We start from the raw sequence: 22,986 nt of genomic DNA on the forward strand, positions 1-22,986 counted from the left end.
GTTGGTGTTTTGTGTGGTAGTGTGGGGGTGGAGGTGGGTGTATAGAGGGGGGGGTAGTGTGTGTGTGTGTGTGGGGGGGTAGTGTTTGTGTGTGTGTGTGTGTGGGGGGGGGGGGGGTAGTGTGTGTGTGGGGGGGGGTAGTGTTTGTGTGTGTGGGAGGGGTAGTGTGTGTGTGTGTGTGTGTATGGGGCAGTAGTGTGTGTAGTGTGTGTGTGTGTGGGGGGGGGGGGGGGGGTAGTGTGTGTGGGGGGGTAGTGTTTGTGTGTGTGGGAGGGGTAGTGTGTGTGTGTGTGTGTGTGTGTATGGGGCAGTAGTGTGTGTAGTGTGTGTGTGTGTGTGTGTGTGGGGGGGGGGGTAGTGTGTGTGTGGGGGGGGTAGTGTGTGTGTGTGTGTGTGTGTGGGGAGGGCAGGGGTAGTGTTTGTGTGTGTGTGTGGGAGGGGTAGTGTGTGTGTGGGAGGGGTAGTGTGTGTGTGTGGGGTAGTGTGTGTGTGGGGGGGTAGCGTGTGTGGTAGTGTGTGTCTCGCCTACATTGTCACAATAAAGTGTGCATTTGGTCTGACTTTTTTTTTGGTATTTTTTTATTTTTATTTTTTCAGAAAATGCAAAGGTATACCCCAGACCCCTTTAAGGAGGAGGCCTTCCTCTCAACATTTCTGGATTTAATTGAGTCGCACAGCAGTCTTTGGGATTCAAAACACCCCCAATATTCAAGCCGTGCTGCCCGGAAGAAGACACTGGAGACAGTTTTGACGTTTGTGAAAACCCGACTCCCCAGGCAGACACTGACTTTGTGAAAACGCCAAAATTAAGAACCTGCGTAGCGTGTATAGGCGGGAGCGCAGAAAGATCCTAGAGTCCCAAACATCAGGATCAGCAGCAGGTCAGGTCTATGTACCTAAGCTGTGGTATTATGACAGGCTGCGTTTTCTGGATGACACGTCAGAAGCCAGGCAGTCACTTTCGACTCTTCCGTCTACCCCTCCCTCCACCCTTCCCTCCACCTCAGGTGAGCCATCCCTGGAAGATCCAGACCCTTCCTTGCTGGACGAAGTTGATGCGCCCAGCTGGAGCCAGGTATATTTTAGTTTCTAAAGTTTGGATTGCTCAAATATTAATGATGTAAAGTTCAATGTTTGAATTGCTTCCAAATCTAGGATTTCATCACAAATTAAATTAGATAGAAGGATAAAGTAGTTTACACAAATGTGGCTCAAATCTTGGTGAACTGATGGAAAAATGATGGTGTCAAAATGATAGCCTTTTGTATTTCAAGACAAATGTATTTGCAAGTGAGAACTGTAAAATTGTTAGTGATTGATGATTTCAAAATATAGACATATTTTATTTATTGATTTCTTTGTTTTTTACACAGGATGAGCTCACCCAGGAGGAGGCCGGGACCAGTGGTATGGAGGAGGAGGCCGGGACCAGCCACACACAAGAGCTAGCTGGGCCCAGCAGGAGCCGGACTGAAAGCCAGGTCCCTCCCCTCCGCCTAGCCAGCAAAAGGCCCAGGAGGATGACCCGTACAGAGGAGGAGTCCTTGGCACTTATACGCCAAGCCACACAAGTTCTGTCCAAACCCCCCAATCCGGAGGAGGCCTATGGCACTTATCTGGCTAGTAAGCTACTTGAAATGGACAAACCACAGCGCAACTTGTGTGAAGCAATATTTTTTGATGCCATCCAACGGGGTCTGAAGGGTGAGCTCACACCCACCACCAAGCTTTATAACGCAGACCCTACTGCTCCTCCTCCTCCTCCTCCTCCTCCTACCACAAGCCCACCACCAGAGGCACAGCCTCCAGCGACGCGTGGAGGGAAGGCTAGACGAAAGAGTCGCAAGTGACTGCCTGGCTTCAGTCTGCTCTGAAAGAAGACGCAGGCTGTTGTAGTACCACAGTCTGGGGACATAGATCTCATCTGCTGCTGTTCCTGGTCTTTGGGATTCTAGGACCTGGTTGTGCTCCCTATTTACATGCTACACAGGTTCGGAATTTTGGTGGCCACTCACTTGATGTGTGCCTGGGGGACAAAAGGCTTCACAAACGTCAAAATTGTCTCCAGTGTTGCCTCCCTCTTGATTTACTTTTGTTCTGAGGAAAAATAAAATTTTATTATTTCAAAAAAATATTGTATGTTTTTTTTTTTTTTGGCTTAAAAAACAAAGTTTATTTGTGAGTAGGCAGATACATGTCAAAAGACTCTGGGGGTTATTTACAAAACACACGTTCATGTAAATATGCTAACTTCAAGTGCAATTTTTAAAGCACTGCAAGTGCACTTGGAAGTGCAGTCGCTGTAAATTTGAGGCTTAACATTTGAAATGAGGGGAAGCTCTACTGATTTTGAGCTTGCAATCATGTGTAAGCTAAAATGCTGGTTTGGGTATCTATCTATCTATCTATCTATCTATCTATCTATCTATCTATCTATCTATCTATCTATCTATCTATCTATCTATCTATCTATCTATCTATCTATCTATCTATCTATCTATCTCTACTTGCATAGTCCTGCTTGGCCCAAAAAAAATGCAAGTCCATCTTGTTTCAACCCCCCCCCCCCCCCCCCCCAAAAAAAAAAAAAAAAAAAAAAAAAAAAAAAAAGACAATAGTAGTTCCAAAAATATATAGTAATAGATAATAGATATAGATATATATATAATTTTTTTAATTTTGTTTTTTTTTTTTGGGGGGGGGGGTTTAAAAAAAATTTGAATATATTTTTTCGATAATTGGAAGATTAATCATAGGATGAGGATGAATAAAAACATGTGGTATAACTCTGTGTGAATATAAGCAGCAAAGCTACTTCACTTTTCTTGCATTACGAAGAAGAAAAGAACGGGCTATATTAAAAAAAACACAAAATTAGCAGCATGACGAATATGCTAGCTTCAATACGAACACTAGTTTTACAAGACCGAGCGCTTCCGCCCTGTCCGCCCTGTAAATCCTTTCTGGGCATGCGCGAAACTTAGTCTGTCGAACGAGCCTACACACGAGCGGACTGTCCGCTGAAACCAAGTTTCAGCGGTCTGTCTTACGGGAATTCCGAAAAACTTTGTTCGTCAGACTGTCCGCTGAAACTGTCCGCTGAAGCCCACACACGAGCGGACTGTCCGCTGAAACACTGTTCAGCGGACAAAGTTGGGCGAACAGTCTGCCCGTGTGTACGCGGCCTTACAGTGAATCTTCATGTTATTGGTGAAGGTGTGTTCATTTAAAAAAACGAATTAAAAAAATGAATGTGCTACTAAAAATATATATTTTTTTAATTTCTCTTAAACTTTTAGCTTGCTTGGGACCAGGCTTGGGACCAGGCTACCTGCCTGTGCGGACCTGCCGACAGCCATCGCAGAGCGTCAGTCTGTTTGTTCTTGTGAGGTGACCTGACAGAGCCTGAGAGACGGTAGCCGGATTGAGAAGGTCCAAAGACATTCAGCGGAGAAACTGAGAACTGGATCGATTCTGCAGAGTGATATAGAGCATCTGGCCCAGTTGACGGAAAGACAAGCAACAGTTACCGGACCAAAGTGTTCACATGGAACTCTGATCCAGTTGGTGAGCGGGTTACGACCCACCGTTTGTTAATCTTTGCACACAGTTAGACTCACATACAGGCCTCACTGGAATCTGCAGGTTCCATGGAGGCGTAGCAGAGTCACTGACACTGAGCAGGTTTGGAGCCTATTCACTTTGGCGCCTCAGCGCATGTAAATAAGTTACTAGAATTACATCAGCAGCATTTCAGCTTAATCTTTCACATTACTTTGGATTACAAATACAATGTAGTGACTTGAGCTAGCAAAGAAAAGAAAACCCCAGAACTACTTTACATGAGGCCTCACGTATAGCCTTTAAAGCAAGGGGAGCTCCCAGGTTCATATAAGTAGATTTACATACAAATGTTATATTCTGTCATATTGAATTATATTGTGCTATTGTCCTACGTTGGGATGACAGCATAATTACTGTAACAACCAGAAATATTATTTACTGTAAAATATTTAAACAGGTGAAGTATCCAGTTGTGTGGTGTATTGTTTTTCCCCACTAGGTGGAGCCAGTGGATCCTGAGAGTACAATACAGGTACTTTGTATTGTTGTATATTGTACTATATTACATTGCACCACAGCTGTGCCAAGGGGATTGAGTCAAGTCAGTGGGGTTTCTAGGTAGAGTGCAGGTCCAATCAAAACCAGCAGCTCCTTCGGGGGTTAGTGCTACACATGGGGGTTCATCCGGGATACTGTCACTCTAATAGCAAGCCTGCCCCCTTGGCATCACCATGGATCCAGTCAAAGCGATCCAATGGTGCGAAGCAGAAGGGAAACACTCAGAAGCGAGTGTGGCCATCGAACTTCCAGGAAGCGACTGGGGAGATAAACAGGTCAAAGAGGTGGTCCAAGTCTTGTCCCGAAACTGGAACGCGCATGTAGTGGCAGTGAGAACAGACCACAGCACCGGTTGCACCTACGCACTGATAGAGTGGGGACAGGGCATCCCTGAAAGCTTCCATGGTGCCAGTATAAAGTTGTCTGAAAGAACAGAACTCCACCTGACACACCCGATCCTACAAGTTGGGGTTTCTGGAAAATCACAGGCAGAGCCACAGTTGGCTGACCTGAAGAGACAGTATTGCAATATACAAGAAAAGTTTCAGGAGACCTCCAGATTAATGGCTGAGCACATTAGCAAAGTAGTGCCTCTCTGGAAGATTAGAAGGATGAACAAGTGACACTTAACCCTGTGAAGACACAGAAAAGATGCAACAAGGGCCGCTTGCAGGAAGTACCCATCCGGAAAGACTTGTGCATTGATGGCCAGATAGGAGAAAAGGGACGGGAGGACAAACTGTCTTATACCAGTCTTCTACACCACGTAGAGTTAGGGTTACAGAAAGGATACTTGGAGTCCGAAATCAGAGAGACTGTAACTAATGCCATCAGCCCAGGCTCAAGTGTCAGAGACATGTTGGAGAGGAAGACTGGAATGGCCTTGAATCAGTTAATGAGAATACTGAAGAGCTATGATGAGGAGGAAGACACTGCTGAACTGTATCACAGATTGCTGAACATAACTCAGGATAGCAAAGAGACTCCTCAGAACTTCCTGTTCCGGGCTATTGAGCTTAAGGACCGCCTGCTGTCTGCAAGTCAGGAAGAGGGAAGTGGAGAACATTTTGGAGCAAAGTTAATCCAGAGGAAATTCCGGAGTGACTACAGGGTTGAGGAGCGATAATATCAAGATGGCTCTGAAACAGTATTTGGAAGATCTCTCCACTCCAGATGAAGTACTTATCAAGAAGATGAATGAAGCAGATAAGATGGAGATGGAGAGGGACCAAAAACAGAGGAAGCTTCAATCCCTCAACGCTTCCAGTGTCAAAGTGCAGCAGGTAGATATCCCCTCGGATACCTGGGAACTCAGTGTACTGGCAGTGGGCACTGAACAAGGGTCATGGCTGTCGCCCACTCAACACCTTTCTGCAAGTCAGACTGGGCTGGAAAAGTTGCTCCAGACCCAGAAAGAGATACTAGAGATGATGGCAATGTTGATGACTCACCTGGTAAACACCCAGACAGAAGAGGCCTCCCCACAAAAGGCTCGGGAGACCCCCAGCTGCCCAATGAAACCAGTACAGAGAATCTGTTTTAAATGTGGAGGAGTAGGACATTTCAGACAAGTGTGCCCCAGCCCAGTAGCTGAAGAAAAGTTCAAGCAGCCATCAGAAAACTTCGAAGGGCCCCAGTGAAGGAGTTGACTGGGTGCCCGGTTGCTGAAATTAAATCCACACTGACTCCAATGCCAAAAATCTCAGGAGGTACAGAGAAACAATGGCGGAAGAGAAAGAGGTCCCCAAAACCTAGGGTGAAAGTACAGGCCACCAAACAGACCAAAAGTACCACGTCTAGTGGGATACCTCCCAAGCTGGTGGGACCCTCCCCAATTGTCCCCATTTAAGTGGAGGGGATTTATACAAAGGTACTGCTGGATACTGGAGCCCAAGTGACCCTCTTGTACAAGGACTTCTACGACCGGCATCTCAAGCACCTGCCGCTACAGAAACTGGAAGGACTGGAAGAACTGGAAATATTGGGTTTAGGCACTCAGAACATCCCATATGATGGCTACCTGTTGGTCAGACTCACGTTTGACCCAAGTACAGCAGGAGAGGCTGAGACGTTCAACACTCTGGTTGTAGTGTGTCCTTTCCCCCCAGGGACCAACAAAAAGTTCCCTTATTATTGGGACGAATACCGACTTGGTAAGAAGGCTTCTTGCACCGTTGGTGCTCCAGAAGGGACCCCCCCCAATAAAATACATCCAATGTTGGCACAGACATACCAAGACCTAAAGCAGGAAGAGGAGGCTCCTGAAGAGGGATTGGGAAAAATCTGGCTCTTGGATAGGGGAAGGAAATGGGTCCAGCCCGGTGAGGTTGTCTGCTTGAGGGCCTTTGTCAAGTTGAGTTGGAAGAAGCCAGGTCCTTTTGTTGTCCTTGAAGATACAAGAGAGGAAGACGAGGGGGTTAGAACTCATCCCAGAAGTGTTACCCACCAGGGCTTTGAAGAGGACTCACAGCAGGGTTTCTGTCACTGTCCGGAACGTAGAAGCTGCACCATTGAGCATGCCATCCAGATTACTGTTGGGGCAGGTTAGTCCAGCCACCCCAATGTCAGCATGTAGCCTGAAGGAAGGATTGGCAACACAAATCCCTCAAGAAGAGTTCTGTTTCAAGGACATGCCCCTTACTCCTGCCTGGAGGGAAATAGCTAAGGCCCAACTTTTACGATGGAGGGATGCTTTCTCAAAAAGCGAGTTTGATGTGGGATTAGCCAAAAGTGCCACCCATCGGATTCGACTGGAGAAGGGCAAGCCTTTCAGAGAAAGGGTCAGGCGAATCCCACTGGGAGATCTGGAAGATCTGAGAGAGCAACTGGCTGAGCTCAAGAGAATGGGCATTATCCGTGAGTCCAGGAGTCCTTATGCCTCCCCAATCGTGGTGGTGAGGAAGAAGAACGGGTCTCTACGCCTATGCATTGATTATAGGACCCTGAACCGGAGGAGCATTCCTGACCAGTACACCAGAGAGATTGATGTAGAAAACAGTGGGTGACATGAACCTAATAGAAGTACTGGTCTACCTGGATGGCATAATAGTGTTTGGAAGAACATTGTAAGAACATGAGGAATGTCTGGAAAAGGTCCTGAAGAGATTTCATGAGGAGGGCCTGAAGCTCTCTATGGAAAAATGTCAGTTCTACCAGCCCTCAGTGAATTACCTGGGACACATTGGTAGGCCTGGGCCAAGAAGTGACAGCCTCTAACTTCTTGGGATCAGTTGCTACTCCCTCTTCAGACACAATGTAACTGAACTCAGGTCATTCTTAGGGTTCTGCTCTTACTATAGAAGGTTCGTGGAAGGGTTCGCCAAGATAGCTCACCCCCTCACTGAGCTTCTGAAGAATCAGGAAGAGGCTAGTGAAAACCCAGATCTGTCTGTAAAGCCAAAAGAAGGACCCAGGAAAAAGAGTCTATCCAGGATCAGTGGACTCCAGAATGTGAAGAAGCCTTCAGACAGCTGAAATGGAGCCTTACCACTGCTCCGGTCTTGGCCTATGCCGACCCTGCCAAACCCTACAAACTGCACGTGAATGCCAGTCAAGATGGGCTGGGAGGAGTGCTCTACCAGGAGCATGAAAGGTATCTGCGACCCATTGCCTATGTGAGCAGAAGTTTGATTCCTGCTGAAAAAAACTATCTGACACACACACTTGAATTTCTGGCTATGAAGTGGGCAGTGGTAGACAAGCTGAAGGACTACTTGTATGGGGCTGAATTGGTAGTTAAGATGGACAACAACCCCCTCACTTACTTGCTCACCACTGCGAAGCTGGACGCCACTGGTCACAGGTGGCTAGCCGCTCTTTCGATGTTTACCTTCAGCTTGAAGTACAGACCAGGTAACCGAGATGCGAATGCTCTGTCCAGAAGGCCCCACGACCCTCGGGATCCCTCAGAAGACTGGACTCAGCTTACCCCAGAAGGGGTAAGAGCCCTGTGTGAAGGGACGAGTCAATACAGAAAAGGTGGGGCCAGAGCCAAAGAAATAGGAGTGCCTTCAGTGGGAGTCCCCAGGTGCTATTGCAATGTCTCCCAGGTTGTGCAAGAAGGTCTTCCCAAGCTATCCAGGAAGGATCTCAGGAGAGATCAAAAGGAAGACCCATTGTGCGGAATAGTGCTAAAGGCATTGAAACACAAACACTCTGAGGTACTGAAGAAGAGTCCCAGTAAAGAAGCCCGGCTGCTATTGAAGGAATGGGATCAGTTGCAATTGCAACAAGGAGTGGTCTACCGAAGGGGCCTCTCCGATGATTCAGAAGAGAAGTGGCAGCTGTTCTTGCTGGAAAAGCAGAGAAAGAGAGTATTGATTGCTCTGCACGACCACCATGGGGATTTGGGAGCAGAAAGGACCCTCCAATTAGTGAAGGACAGATTCTACTGGCCCTACATGAGGAAAGAAGTGGAGGGTTACTGTCATTCCTGCCTCAGGTGCATACAGCGGAAGACATTGCCTCAAAGGGCTGCCCCGATGGGCCATCTGGAGAGTCAGGGCCCAATGGACCTAGTTTGCATAGCCTTTCTCTGCTTAGAATCAGACCTAAGTGGGCAAGGAGACATTTTAGTGGTGACAGATTACTTCACCCATTATGCCCAGGCATTTCCCACTAGAGACCAGCAAGCAACCACAGTGGCAAAGACCAAACGTTTTTTGTCCATTATGGCTTACCTCGAAAGATACATTCGGACCAAGGGAGAGACTTCGAGAGCAAGTTGATTAAAAGACTGCTGGACTTACTAGGCATACAGAAGTCCAGAACTACTCCTTATCACCCACAAGGGGACCCTCAGCCAGAAAGGTTCAACAGGACCCTCCTGAATATGTTGGGAACATTAACAGCAGAGCAAAAACTCTAATGAAGTAGACACATCGCAGCACTGGTCTATGCATACAAAAGCACCAAGAGTGACGCCACTGGGTATTCACTCTACAGACTGATGTTTGGCCGTAAAGCCTGATTACCAGTGGATCTGGCTTTTGGAACCTCCTTGAATCACACATCAGAGACCCCCCATAGAGGATATGCAGATAGATTGAGGAGGAATTTGAAAATTGCTTATGAGTAGGCCCAAGCCACATAGAGCTCCAGGGAAAACAGGAATAAGAGGAACTTTGACCTGAAAGTGAGAATCCAAGATCTTTAACCAGGTGACCGGGTCCTACTGAGGAATCTAGGCATTCCAGGCAATCATAAGCTGGCCGATCACTGGAGGTCACAGCCCTATGTTGTGTGTAAAAAACTCCCAGGGCTCCCAGTGTATGAGATAAAGCCAGAAAGGAAACACTGGCCCAGTGAAGACTTGGCACAGGAATCACCTCTTGCCCCTCACTGAGGCAGTTAGGATAAGTACAGAGGAGGAACCCTCATCCTCATCCATCGATGTGAATAGGCCAACAACTAGATCTCAGCTTGCGCCTTCTGCAGAGGAAGATGAGGAAGTACAAATTAGTTGGTTGTGGCCTACAGAAACTTCAGAAGTAGATGCTGATGTCTCTTCAGAGGTGGAAGAAGAAACTGATGGGACTCTCAGAGCAGAGGCTCCAGAATTTGTACAAACGACTTATCCTACAAAGGAGCTTAGTACTCTAAACTGCTCCCCATCTGCAGACACTGAGGAAGGGGTTGAAGATACTTGTCAGAAGGAAATGGATACCCCGAAAGTGCCAAGAGCACAGAGAGACATTCAACCCGCCTTGCAGACTGACCTATGATACATTGGGCGAATGCTCTGAAGCCTCTCAGTTTGTCAGCAAAAGAAACTCTGAACTGCCTGGTCCCTCTACTACTGATTCAGTAAGGGACAGCCCCACATCACCCCTTGGCACATCTGTACCAGATATGGTAGTATCAGCTGTGAGTGCACAGGATAGCTCCTCACCATATGACAATTGGTGGGAAGCTCCTCTGTCTGTATTGTATAATCGTATCGATGCTAAGATACAGGATAGAGCCAGTAATTTTAGCCTCTTTGGGGACCAAAGAGTTAAAGCAGGGGGAGTGTGTAGCGCTGACATCCTTGTTTATTGATGTGATTATGCATGCTTTAATGTGAGGTATATGGACATTACTGTGGTTTTGAACTAGAGCCATCTAGTGACCAAATATGGGTAACACACCTGTTTATCATTTTACCTCAGAACAACCTAAAGACTTGTACAGGAAGGGACTGTTTGTTTGGATTCTGAAGGTTGACCTCGTTACCCAGGAGTCCCTGTGTGACCTACCCATGAACACTCTCTTATGCAGCACATGCTGGGTAGGGGATATAAGGGACAGCAGCAGCCATTTTAGCTCACTTGGGACCACGCTACCTGCCGACAGCCACCCCAGAGCGCCAGTCTGTTTGTTCTTGTGAGGTGACCTGATGGAGCCTGAGAGACTGTAGCCAGATTGAGAAGGTCCAAAGACATTTAGCGGAGAAACGGAGAACCGGATCGATTCGGCGGAGCGATACAGAGCATCTGGCCAAGCTGACGGAAAGACAACCGACAGTCACCGGAACAAAGTGTTCACACTGAACTCTGATCCAGTTGGTGAGCGGGTTACGACCCACCGTTTGTTAATCTTGCATGCAGTTAGAATCGCATACAGGCCTCCATGGAGGCGTAGCAGAGCCACTGACACTGAGCAGGTTTAGGGCCTATACACTTTGGCGCCTCAGCGCATGTAAAGAAGTTACTGGAATTACATCAGGAGCATTTCAGCTTAATATTTCACATTACTTTGGATTACAAATACAAAGGAGTGACTTGAGCTAGCGAAGAAAAGAAAACCCTGGATTGAACTACTTTAAGTGAGGACTCATGTATAGCCTTTAAAGCAAGGGGAGCTCCCAGGTTCATATAAGTAGATTTACATACATATGTTATATTCTGTCATATTGAATTATATTGTGCTGTTGTCCTACATTGGAATGACAGCATAATTACTGTAACCACCTGTTGAAATATTTTACAGTAAATAATATTTCTGGTTACGTATCCAGTTGTGTGGTGTGTTGTTTTTCCCCACCAGGTGGAGCCAGTGGATCCTACAATACAGGTACTTTGCATTGTATATTGTACTGTATTACATTGCACCACAGCTGTGCCAAGGGGATTGAATCAAGTCAGTGGGGTTTCTAGGTAGAGTGCAGGTCCAATCAAAACCAGCAGCTCCTTCGGGGGTTAGTGCTACATAATCAAATCAAAAACATTGAAATTTGCTCAGTTGCAGAATTGTCGCTGTCATTCGAATTAGTGTTTGATGATGAATTTCCCCAGAAATCGCTATCGCTCAATTCTGGAAGTGATTCTAATTTATTATCTCTCTTTTCTAGCTGGTCTAAAAACACTTTTGACATAAAGGGACACTTTTTGGTTGCTATGGACAATCTCCAAATTCCGGGCAGAAAAAAATGTATTTATAATATAAAACTACATGTAGGGCACTGGACAGACCACTAGGGACAAAGGGGATGTGGAATTTTTTATACAGTACTGTAATCTGTAAAATTGCAGTACTGTATGTGTATTGTGTGTTTTTACTTTTTTGAATTTGGCGCCGATCTCCGCTCCCATGCGTCGCAACGTCGCAGGGAACGGAGCTCAGCGGCACTCGGGCACTGTGTGAATCGAGAGGAGGACAGCTCGCACACACAGCAGGGAAACATCGCAGGATCCAGAGGACAAGTTAAGTATCTCTCCCTGTATCCTGCAATGCGATCCAGAGTCTGGCTCGGGGTTACCGCTTATGGTACTGAAATTCTACCCCGAGCCAGACTCAGGAATACTGCCAGGGGGGGTTAATAGTTATTCTCAGCTAAACTCAGCTAAACTCTTTATTATAGTCATATAGAGACTATGCTATGCAGCCACATGTTACTCTAATTGAGTCAAAGAAAATTGCTAAGAGTTCATATATGGCTGATTGTATATAAAGTGAGAAAAAAACGCGCTATCCACAAACAACAAATAAATAATAGCTGCCAGCACGCAGACTTACTGCAACAAACAAAATGGTGAAATAATAAAAAAGGTGCAGCGCTTAGATTATGACAATATCTATATAATCTTTTACCAGTGTAAAGTGTTTATTATTTCACCATATATGGCTGATTACCTATTTTGTTTTGTAAGTATTCAAAGAGAACACAGGGTCAACTTATTTACTTACATTCACTTCACAAAGTGTATATACATTCACTTTGCTAGGTGAACAGCCTCTATTTCTTTAGTAAACAAATCCCTTTGTCTTTATAGTTCTCTGGGATCCTTGCACTGAGATCCTGACTCTCTGTTTGCTGAAATAAACTCTGAATATTCCACTAAAGAAAAGTGATACACCATTTCTGTGTTATGCAGCAAATACCAGATAATGGGTCAAACTCTAGACAAGCAAGTGTATACTTCAAACAGTTGAACATTCAGCATAAAAGGTGAAAATCCAGGTTGAGCATGTGGCAACATGGTGTTTGCATAATGACCGTCAGTAATGTAAGTAACTAAGTTAAAATAAACTGAGTTACGTAACGCAGTTACTTTAGAGGGTAACGAGTAATCTAACTGATTACTCTTCGCTCTCATGGTAACTCAGTTCCCATTACTTGGGCAGAGTTACCTCAATTACATCTACCTCCCAGAAGGTCCCGCCGTGGACGTGCTGCCTGGCTGTTCGTCCGCCGTGGGGAGGGGGGCTTTCGCCCGCTGAGCTGAGAAGAGGCTGAGACTCAGAGAGACTGTCTCACCCCTCCTATCCAGAGATAGAGAATGTAGGGAGGCGGGGAGGACACTGAAAAACGAAGTCAGCTGACCAGCTGACACCAATCGACTGAAGGGGAGGGCCTCTCTCTCTCCCCCATGAGGAAAGGCATCCCTGGAGGCATTCAAGTAATTGACTCATGATTCGAATTGCAGTGCAATCGATCCATACGAAGTTGTTCACCACCTCTGCTTCGTCTTACTGCTCCTATCCCTACCCACCCACCATCACTTCTACAACATAGGTGATGGGGGGATAGGGTAGGGATGAGATCAGTGGTGGTGGGGAATGGGATCAGTAAGAGGCAAAGGTAGTGGTGGTGGGAGAGGATGGCACCACCCCCGCTGCCACCCCCAAGTACCACGCTGCCTGCCACCCCCCCAGTACACCATCTCTGCCACCCCCCAAAGTACCACCGCTGCCATCCCCCCAAGTACAACACCACCACTGCCACCTCCCCAAGTACCACTGCGGCCACCCCCCCAAGTACACCACTGCCACCCCCCCAAGTACCACCGCTGCAACCCTTCAAGTACCACTGCTGCCACCCCCTCAAGTACCACCGCTGCCACCCCTCAAGTACCACCGCTGCCACCCCCCTCAACATTTGGGTTCAAATAAATACCAAATGTATTAAAATACTGTATATAATGTTTTTATTCTTCAATCAGTTAATATAAACATCTTTGATATTAAAGATGTTATAGAACGGAATTGCATTATAGAATATTTTAAAAAAGTCACAGTTACTTTGCTGAGTAACTAATTACTTTTCCAATGTAGTAATTGAGTTACTAACGCAATTACTTTTTGGGAGAAGTAATTTGTAACTTAACTAATTACTTTTTTAAAGTAATATGACCAACACTGATGACCGTATGCACAAACAAATTCTCTCAAGTCTATGTACCATTCCAACCTTTTATCTACCATTGCTCAGTTTAGAAAGATATTTAAAATTATCAACAGATTCAGTAAAATTAAAAATGTATACCACAGGTAAATTCAGCCACGCAAATGTGATATCTATTTGTTTTTGTTTTTATTGGGAATCCAAAAGACATTTGTACAGGTTATCATCAGTCATTTTTCGGGCAATACTGCACCAGAGCAAATGAGACTTAGGAAGAAATAACATGTATCATCCAAACAAAGCATATGATTACAAATGGCATAGGTATAAAAGCCAAAACAAAAAACGTTGTGGGGATGTAGACAGCCTGTTTAACACAAGAAATCTCATTTAATGAGACTATGGTAAATCCTCTTGTAAAATAACGCTAGAATATAGTAGCTAGACAAATAAATAAAAGAGAGGAAACTGGATGGATCTGTGTACTAACCCCTGAAAAATGGTCAGTGAGATGGAGAGAGGTTATAACCGGGGAGACAGGGGAAGGAGGGGGGGGGGGGGAATAGCAGGCTGCAAAATGAATGAAACATGATGAGGTAGTCCCGAGGATGACCATTGGGTATTGTACCAACCAGAGGTGATGGAGGGTAAAATTTAGGATTGTGATTGCTCAGGGATTGGCTCATCGAAGGAGAGTGTATGTAGTGCCAGTTGGTCATCTGAAGAGAGAGCTGAGGAGATGAAAGCTTTCCATCTAAAAAAGAAGCGAGATCTGGATTTGGGATCTTTAAAGTCCATGAGGAGTCATTCTCTGTATAAAAGGGTAAGACATTCTTGCTTGAGTTTGGCGATGGGCGGGCTTTGAGAAGAAATCCAATTCCTGAGGATAAGTCTTCTAGCAATGAGTAGGCAAATCAGGATCCAGTCTCTGGAGGGAGGGTAAACGGCCGGTCTTGTAAGGGTAGAGGCCTTGGAAGATAAGGACCTGGGTAACAGTAGGGGGTCCCAGTAGCCAAAAATCAAAAGGAGGGGGTCCTTGGGCATTTTCAGCAAGGTGACCTCCAGTATGAAGGATATGACTTGATCCCAGAATGAGGAGATGAAGGAGCGTGACCAGAAACGGTGTGAAAGAGAGGGTCTAGGGACCGAACATAAATGGCAAAGGGCTCCATCCTGGATTTGGGGGAGAGGAAAGGGATATAGGCCCGATGAGCAATTTTGAGCTGAGTTTCCCTTCATGTTTCATTCGGGTTAGGCGGAGAACCTCCCAGAGGCCAGAGAGGAGCTTTTCAACTAGGTCGGAATCTGGGAAGTCTTTATACCAGTTGGCCACAGACGATGACGAGAGCAGAAGTCCCTTAAAAGAGGTTTGTATATATCCGAGATTGAGTAATGGCAATTCTGAAGTAGGCAGTCCAAAAAGCTAGGTTTAAACCTCAGAGATTCCACTTTGCATGTGCTGGAAAGAAAACTGATGCATTGCTTATAATAAAAGGCGTGAGAGGTAGGTAGGGAAAACAAGGTTGATACAGTCGAAAAGGGTAGCGGCTTTCCAGTAGAGGTATTTCACAGTGTGGAGAATTTTGAGAGGCCACGTTGCTGCCATAGTTCAAAGTATTTGTAGTGGAGACCAGGGAGGAATCCAGGGTTCCCTTGGATGGGCAAGTGAGACAAGATGAAAGGCGTAAGCTTGAGAATTTTTCTGATCTCTCTCCAGGCCAGGGCTGTGTCCCGTAGCAGAAGATTGTGTTGATGTGGGGGGGGGGGGGGGGCGGACAGCTTTCCATTTGCAGTGAAGGAGGGCCACCAAAGAGTAAGGGTGGGCCATAGCAGATTCCATATCATAGTTCGAGTGAAGTGATTGTTGAGTTAACCAGTCTAGACTGGTCCTTAGCAGACAAGCAAGGTTATATATTCTGATATGAGGTAGACTAATACCCCCTTCACTCCTAGGAAGGTGTAGTTTCTTGAACGCTATACAAGGCTTTTTACCATGCCAGATAAATTTAGAGATTTGCGAGTTTAGGGCCAAAACATCTTTATGTTTTAAAAATAAAGGAATAGTTTGCAGAGGGTACAGCAGTCTGGCAAAGCTTATCATTTTAACAAGGTGGCACCTTCCCATGAGTGACAGGGGGAGATCCATCCAGTTTGATAACTCTTGATTAAGTTTAGTAAAAAGAGGGGGGAAATTGAGATGGTAGAGGGAGGAGGGTAGTTTCCCTATCTTTACCGCTAGGTAGGTGATGTGTGACGGGACAACCTGGAAGAGGGAGTGTTGTGTCCAAGGGGGTGAGGAGTGTTTGCCAATAGGAAGGATTTCGCTTTTGGAGTAATTAATGTGGAGTCCCTAACATACCCTAAAGTCATCAAATATATGTTTAATGTGCAGGATGTCAGTTGAGGGATTGGATGTGAAAATGAGGACGTCGTCTGCGAAGAGAGATGTACGGAGCTCCATAGAACCTACAGCGATGCTTCGTAGGGGAGCACCCTGGGATAGAAATTTGGAGAGAGGTTCCAGGGCGATGTTAAATAGTAGGGGGGACAGAGGACATCCTTGTCTGGTCCCTTTGTGGAGTTGGAATTCCTCAGAGAGGAGACCCGCTGCAACCAATTTAGCCGAGGGGGCTGTGTACATAGAATTTATGAGGTGACAGAAGGGGCCCGAAAAAACAATTTTGGCGAGTGAAAGTGAGAGCCAGTCGAAGCTGACATTATCGAAGGCTTTCTCTGCATCTAGGGTGATGATGGCATAATCTCCCTTAGGGTCTCATTTGGCTTGTCCGAGGGCTAAAAGCACCTTGCGTATGTTCAAGGTGGGTGTACGTCCTTTTACAAAGCCGGATTGGGCAGGGTGTATGAGATCAGGAAGGATGGCCGCTAGCCTGGAGGCTGCAATTTTTGACAGGATTTTTACATCCAGGTTGAGCAAAGAGAGTTCTGTAGGAACCTGGTTCCAGTGGATCTGGATCCTTTCCCTTCTTGACGAGGAGTTTGATGATAGCTTGATTGCCCGTGGGAAGATATGGACCACCTGACCAGATGCCAGAGTAAACCGAATGGAGTATGGGTACCGTGATATTAGGGAGAGTTTTGTAGAACTTGCCGTTAAAACCATCTGGGTCGGGAGCTTTAGAAGGGACGAAGGCTTCTAATGGTGCGTTCTATTTCGTCGGCTGTGATAGGGGAGTTCAGGGACTCTAACTGGGTGGGAGAGATGTGTGGTATTTGCACTTTGTCTAGGAAAGAGCGGGCTGCGTTCTTGTCAATTGGGTCTGGGCCATAGAGGGCTGTGTAAAAATCCAGCATAGTCTTGTTTATGTCGGGGGGGTGGAATGGACGGCCCCCGAGTGGTCACGGAGGGAGGTAATGTGAGTTGGCTGGGAAGGGCCTTTGCAAAGCCTGGAAAGAAGCTTGCCAGACTTATTCCCAAATTTGTGTAGGGTGGCGTTGAAGTATGCTCTTTTGGTGAGTTTAAGGGTAGATGCCCAGGAATCAAAGGAAGATTTAGCGGCCGACCATTCATCTCTGTCCGCAGAGGAGGAGGAGGTGGCAATGGAGAGTTGTGCTCTATGAAGTCTGGTACTAGCTAACTTGAACTTGGCCAAGGCATTCCTTTTAAACGTGGAGGCATAGGATATGATCTGACCCCGTAGGAATGCTTTACCAGCATCCCACAGGAGGTTCGGATCACTCAAATGAGGGGAATTGGCCGAGGAGAACTCCTTCCAGGAGCGTTCCATATAGTCCCTGAAGTCAGTATTGTTGTGGAGGAATGAGGGGAAACACCAAATGTTAGGGTGTGGCGGGAGGTCCAAATGGTCCAGTGTGAGTGTTATGGGGGCATGATCAGAAATGGATATGTCTTCTACCCCTGAATCCGAGATTAGAGGTAGAAGATTGTCGGATCCAAAAAAATTGTCAATCCTGGTCAGGACCCTGTTGGGGTTAGAATAAAAGGTGAATTCCCTATCTATCGGATGGGATAGCCGCCAAATGTCCAGGAGATGTAAGGATTCCATAGTGGAGGCAAACAGGGAGGGGGTGGCGGGGGGGGATTCAAAGGAAAGAGTTTCGGGGAGGACCTGTCCTCTGCGGGATCCTTGATATCGTTAAAATCTCCCCCGATTAAATGGGGAATATGGGTGGTATTAAGGAGCCGTGTGGATAGCTGACAGTAAAAGTACCAACCACACTACCTGCCTGGAGTTTGCATGTTCTCCCTGTGCCTGCGTGGGTTTCCTCCAGGTACTCTGGTTTCCTCCCACAATCCAAAGACATGCAGGTAGGTTAATTGGCTTCTGTCCAAAATTGGCCCTAGTATATGAATGGGGACCTTGGATTGTGGGTTCCTTGAGGGTAGGGACTGATGTGAGTGTGCAATGTACAGGGATAGGGACAATTGTAGACACTCACTCAGGTTGAACTGGATGGACTGGTGTCTTTATTCAACCTTACTAACTATGAAACTATGAAAAGGATTTGGACGGACTGTTGGGGGCGTATATATTGGAGATCATCAATTCCTTGGAGCCTATTTTAACTCGTGTTGAGAGAAGCCGCCCTTGGTCATCTGTGTGAGTGGAGAGTATGGAACATGGAAGGTTCCTATGAATCAGGAGGAGGACACCAGCTTTTCATCCAACTGATTCTGAGCCCAGGACCGAGCCCACCCAAAGTTTCTACATACGATGGAAGTCAGAAGCTGGGAGGTGGGTTTCTTGTAATAAGGCTATGTCAGTCTTTAACCGTTTAAATTGGCAAAGGATCTTCATTCTCTTATGAGGAGAACGGAGACCCTTCACATTCCATGATACTACCCTAAGAGATTATAAGAAGGAGAGAATGAGCAGAAAGGCCGTGGGTCTGGTGCTCCAATAGTAGAATAGTGGAGACTTGACTTAAGACCGGGACTAAAGGAAAAATAGAAGTGTCTAGCCCTCAGGTGGAGGATGTAAGGGGTAGGGTAGAGGGGGAAGGGGGAGAAAGGGTGGAAAGATCAGGACAGGTAGAACCAACACAACAACTACAGCAACTATTAGTGCAAACTTCACTTTTTTCCGCAAGAGTTCACTGTGCAAAGCGGCTCCCCATACAGGACCCTGTATGGAAGTAGGGGATAGCTAATGTGCCTGAGCGCCCTAGAGTCAGTCACTGGTAAGGCATGTGGGTGATCCGGGGCGGGTGCTAGCGAGAAAAAGCCAGGTGTGGTGCACAGTGGACTCTTGAAGAAGACAAGGCACATACAAAAAAAAGAAAAAACTTTACAACATAGCATAATCGGAGAAAACCGTGGAATAAGAAACTTTAACATCATGAGAGAGACCAGTGGCCAGTAGGCCTTGTGGTATGTCTATGAATGATAACAGTGTTGGATATCGCATGAGGCCAGTGTCCATGTACTGGAAGGCCCGAACAAGGATAACTTAATGCCCCAGTGGTCTGAACAGGGGTCAGAGTCCAGATGTTGTCTCTTGGCTGCTGCTAAAGGGCCCCTACATCAGATTAGGGCATTGCAGCTGCTCGGAAAAAAAAACACACAATAAGATACAAGTCATACAACCTGAGGTAGAGGAGTAGAAATCCTTAGGCGGACCAGCAGATTTCAGCACAGGGTGTTGGAGTGAGTCCGGCCTAAGCGAATGAAGATAAGATTCCGCTTCCTAGGGATCCTGGAATGAAAGCTGATCTCCTTTAGGTGACTTAAGGCGTAAGGTTGCCGGGAATGCCAGTTTAAATTTTATTTTCTGCTTGAACAATTCCGAGAAAATCGTTTGGAAGGCTTTTCTCTTCTTGGAGACTTCAATAGAATAATTGGCAAAGATGAGGATTTTTACCCCATCCATGTGAAGGTCAGGGGGTTTCCGGAATTTCTGGAGGAGAAGCGACTTCTCGGCATAGTTGAGATACTTGGCAATGATGGGCCGCGGAGACTTGCGTTCAGCATTGAAGGATCCCATATGGTGTGCACGTTCCACCGTAAACGGGTCTGCCAGGCCCATAGCTTTGGGAATGCGTTTTGAGCAGAATTCTGTTAAAGCAGCAGAAGGGAGTGACTCAGGAATGCCTACAAAACGCAGGTTACTCTGTCTGGATCTGTTTTCCAGGTCTTCCAATTTTTAGATGATCTATTGGTTAGTTTTATCTTGGGATTGGTCCGTGGCTTGGGCTTGGTAGAGTTCATCTTCTACCTCTGATACGCAGTGTTCCAGTTCATTTAATCTGGTGGTATGTTCGCTTAGTTGTGCTTTTAACTGCTTCATGCCAGCATTGACCGATTTCTGCACAGAGGCTGCGATCATGGGGGCCGCCACTGCCTGTGCAATGCGGTGTGTGTGTCCATCCTCCCTGGGGGGGTGTTGGAGAAGTTGACCGCTGGCGGGGTTTGCAGGGATAGTGGAGGAGCTGATCCCTGGGGTGGAGCGGTGTGTGAGGCGTGGGGTGCCGGGGCAGAGCTGCCACTAACCTCCATGTCCTATATCTAAGCTTTCGTTGCAGCGTGCAGGTAGGCCGAAGCTGGGGGCTCAATTTGCAGCCTGTCTGGCGGAGCTGCTGCGGCCGCGTATGAACGGACACCATTTTTTTCCATGAAGCGGTCCATCTGTGCCCGGTGGGTGAGGAGGAACACCCGGTGGTGGCGGACGGGCTGAAGGGGCCTCTCAGGCCGGTATTTCAGGCCGATTTAAGGTGCCTGGAGCGGGAGCTGTGAGAAGGCGCAACTACCACATGCGGCGCCGGAACTGGAAGTGACCTTTATTTCTTAAAGTGGATGTAAACCCACTCTCATCCTTTCTAAACTACTGAAATATTGGTTATCTAGAAGGATATACATGCCTCCTGCATGTATACTTATCTGTCAAATGTCTCCCCTCTGTCTGCTATGAGACCTAAAAAACTGCAGATTTTGTGGGTTCGTCTGTTTTTCAGGGCTCAGTGGGTGGAGTCGTGATGTCAGTAGACACCCCGCCCACCTCTACACTCCCCTTATCAACATGCATTTTCTTCTGTGTATTTCTTACACTGAACTTCTGCTATGATCACTAACATCCAGTCAAAACCCAGAAAAGTCCCCACATGACTTCAGCATGCCAAATCATGCTGAGGTGTGGAGCAGCCAATCCTTGCAGAGCAGCAGAAGAAAGGAGTGGGAGGGAATTAAAAAAATAATGCATGTCTCTTAGGCTAATGCACAAGATATGTAAATCATCTGTCACTCACAGAAAGGGGGAGGATTTGACAAAATTTTTCTCTGTTTGTCAAGATTTAGCTCACTGAACAATAAGAGGATTGCTCAGAGCTGGATTAACTCTTTGTGTCAAGACTGGGCTCAAATGATAGGAGATTGTATAATCTACATTATGACATAAAAAAATGGGGGTGTACATCCACTTTAAATGAAATACCATTAAATATAACAAGACATAACCTGGCTTGTTCAAAAGAAAGAGTGCAGTAACCCACATGAACGCAATCAGTATTGTTCTTATATTAGTCTCATATAAAGTGATTGAAAGTGACTCTGAAAAAAAAGATTGTGTGTCTGGATGGATGAGAACCAACCGCCTACAGACAGCCTCCTCTGTCCTCACTCAAAACTCCACCCAATATGTTTTGTAGTGCTGCCGTCATCAGGAGCATTGGCACCAATGGCATTACCCAATAGTTTGGGAGAGATCATTGGTCACTTTTTTTGGTTTACAGCTTAGTTCCTTGTTTATAAGAAGAGCGTACATTTTTGATTTATATTATCTGAAGCTTTGACATTACCAACCATTTAGTAAGAGGTGATTGAGAGCTGCTGCAATGTCTACTTTGAAGTGTAATTAAAAATATTTAAATAGAAACTCAATTGTCCTTGCAGTCAGCATTTAAACAGGCCTGAAACAATGTTGCCCTTTGCTCTCCCTATAAGCTTTTGTTACAATGTACAGTGCTAAGAATCTAAAAAATATAGCTTGCTGATTGGATGAGTGAGCACAGATATGACCTTTCATTGACATGTAGCTGTTCCTTTATTATCCAATTACAACCATGTCTAAGATGTATTGCTTTGACAGCACTGTAGAAAAGTAAACAATTATAAACTTGCATAGTGTCTGAAAGGGGTATTTGGATTTGGCTGAAAAAAGTTACACAGCTTTTAGTAGGTAGGACAGTTCACACATTTATATTTCAACTAGATTTTTAGCTGTTTGCCTATACTAACTGTTTATGTAAAGTGCAATTTTATTATTTTGCTATAGATTACAGCACTCTACAATTCAGTTTTGCTCTTTTCATTGCTTTGCTGCAAAGGCCCATATAAGATTGATTTTCAAAGCAGCAAAAATGCACTCTCGTAAATATAATTTTATGGCATCTATTTATGGGTCTATTTTTGCAACAGATTCTTGATACAAGAAAATATATTGACTAGAAATGACTGTGCAGGCTTTTGCTTGTTGTAGATTAGGCTATAAAAATGTTAAATATTTCAAAATGACACAAATTAGCTTAAGTTAAATACTGTACATAATGCTAAACATTCAGATTGCATAGAAAGGCATAATATATTCCTTAGACAAATAATATGTCATTATACTTCATTTGACACTACATCACATAATTAGCATACATTGCTTCTGTCTAATTGTTTATATGTATTTTTTTAAGTAATACGATTTTACAAATACTTTATTTTTTCTCTAAGTGATTTTAAAATGTATTTCACCTACTCCTTGAAAAACAAATTTGTTTGTCATTTGTCAGCAGACTGAAGTAACATAACACCTCATTAGGGACAATTCTAGGTCACACAAGAGCACTGGGGAAAACTCCCATGATACTGTTGCAGTTTGTATTATTTTACAGTTATTGTAGGTTTAACAAACAGTTCTACCATAAAATATCAGTGCAGGCAAACCCTCTGTTGTCAGGAAAAAATAAAATATATTGTTTTACACATCAATGACAATGCCAGTTTTCAGATGAATGGATCATGATGTGTATTTCTTTTAATGTTCTTTTTACGTTTTCATTATTTTTATATTTATAGAGGAACTTCAATCTGGTTTAAAAAAAAAAAAAATTTAGCAGCTATAAATGTTGTAGCTAGGGACTTTAAAAAAAATTGATATTTACAAACCCAGTGAGTTCAGTGCTCACTACCCCTCAACCAATTCTTTTCAGGTCAGTGGATCCCCAGCACCACCATCTTGGATTTGGGAGCTGGCTATGACTTTGTCATGATTAACATCTGTTTCTCCACTGCAAATGCA

The sequence above is a fragment of the Lithobates pipiens genome, unplaced genomic scaffold (assembly GCF_037356315.1).
Source record: "Lithobates pipiens isolate NorthernLeopardFrog02 unplaced genomic scaffold, aLitPip1_a1.2 Scaffold_18, whole genome shotgun sequence".
NCBI lineage: Eukaryota > Metazoa > Chordata > Amphibia > Anura > Ranidae > Lithobates > Lithobates pipiens.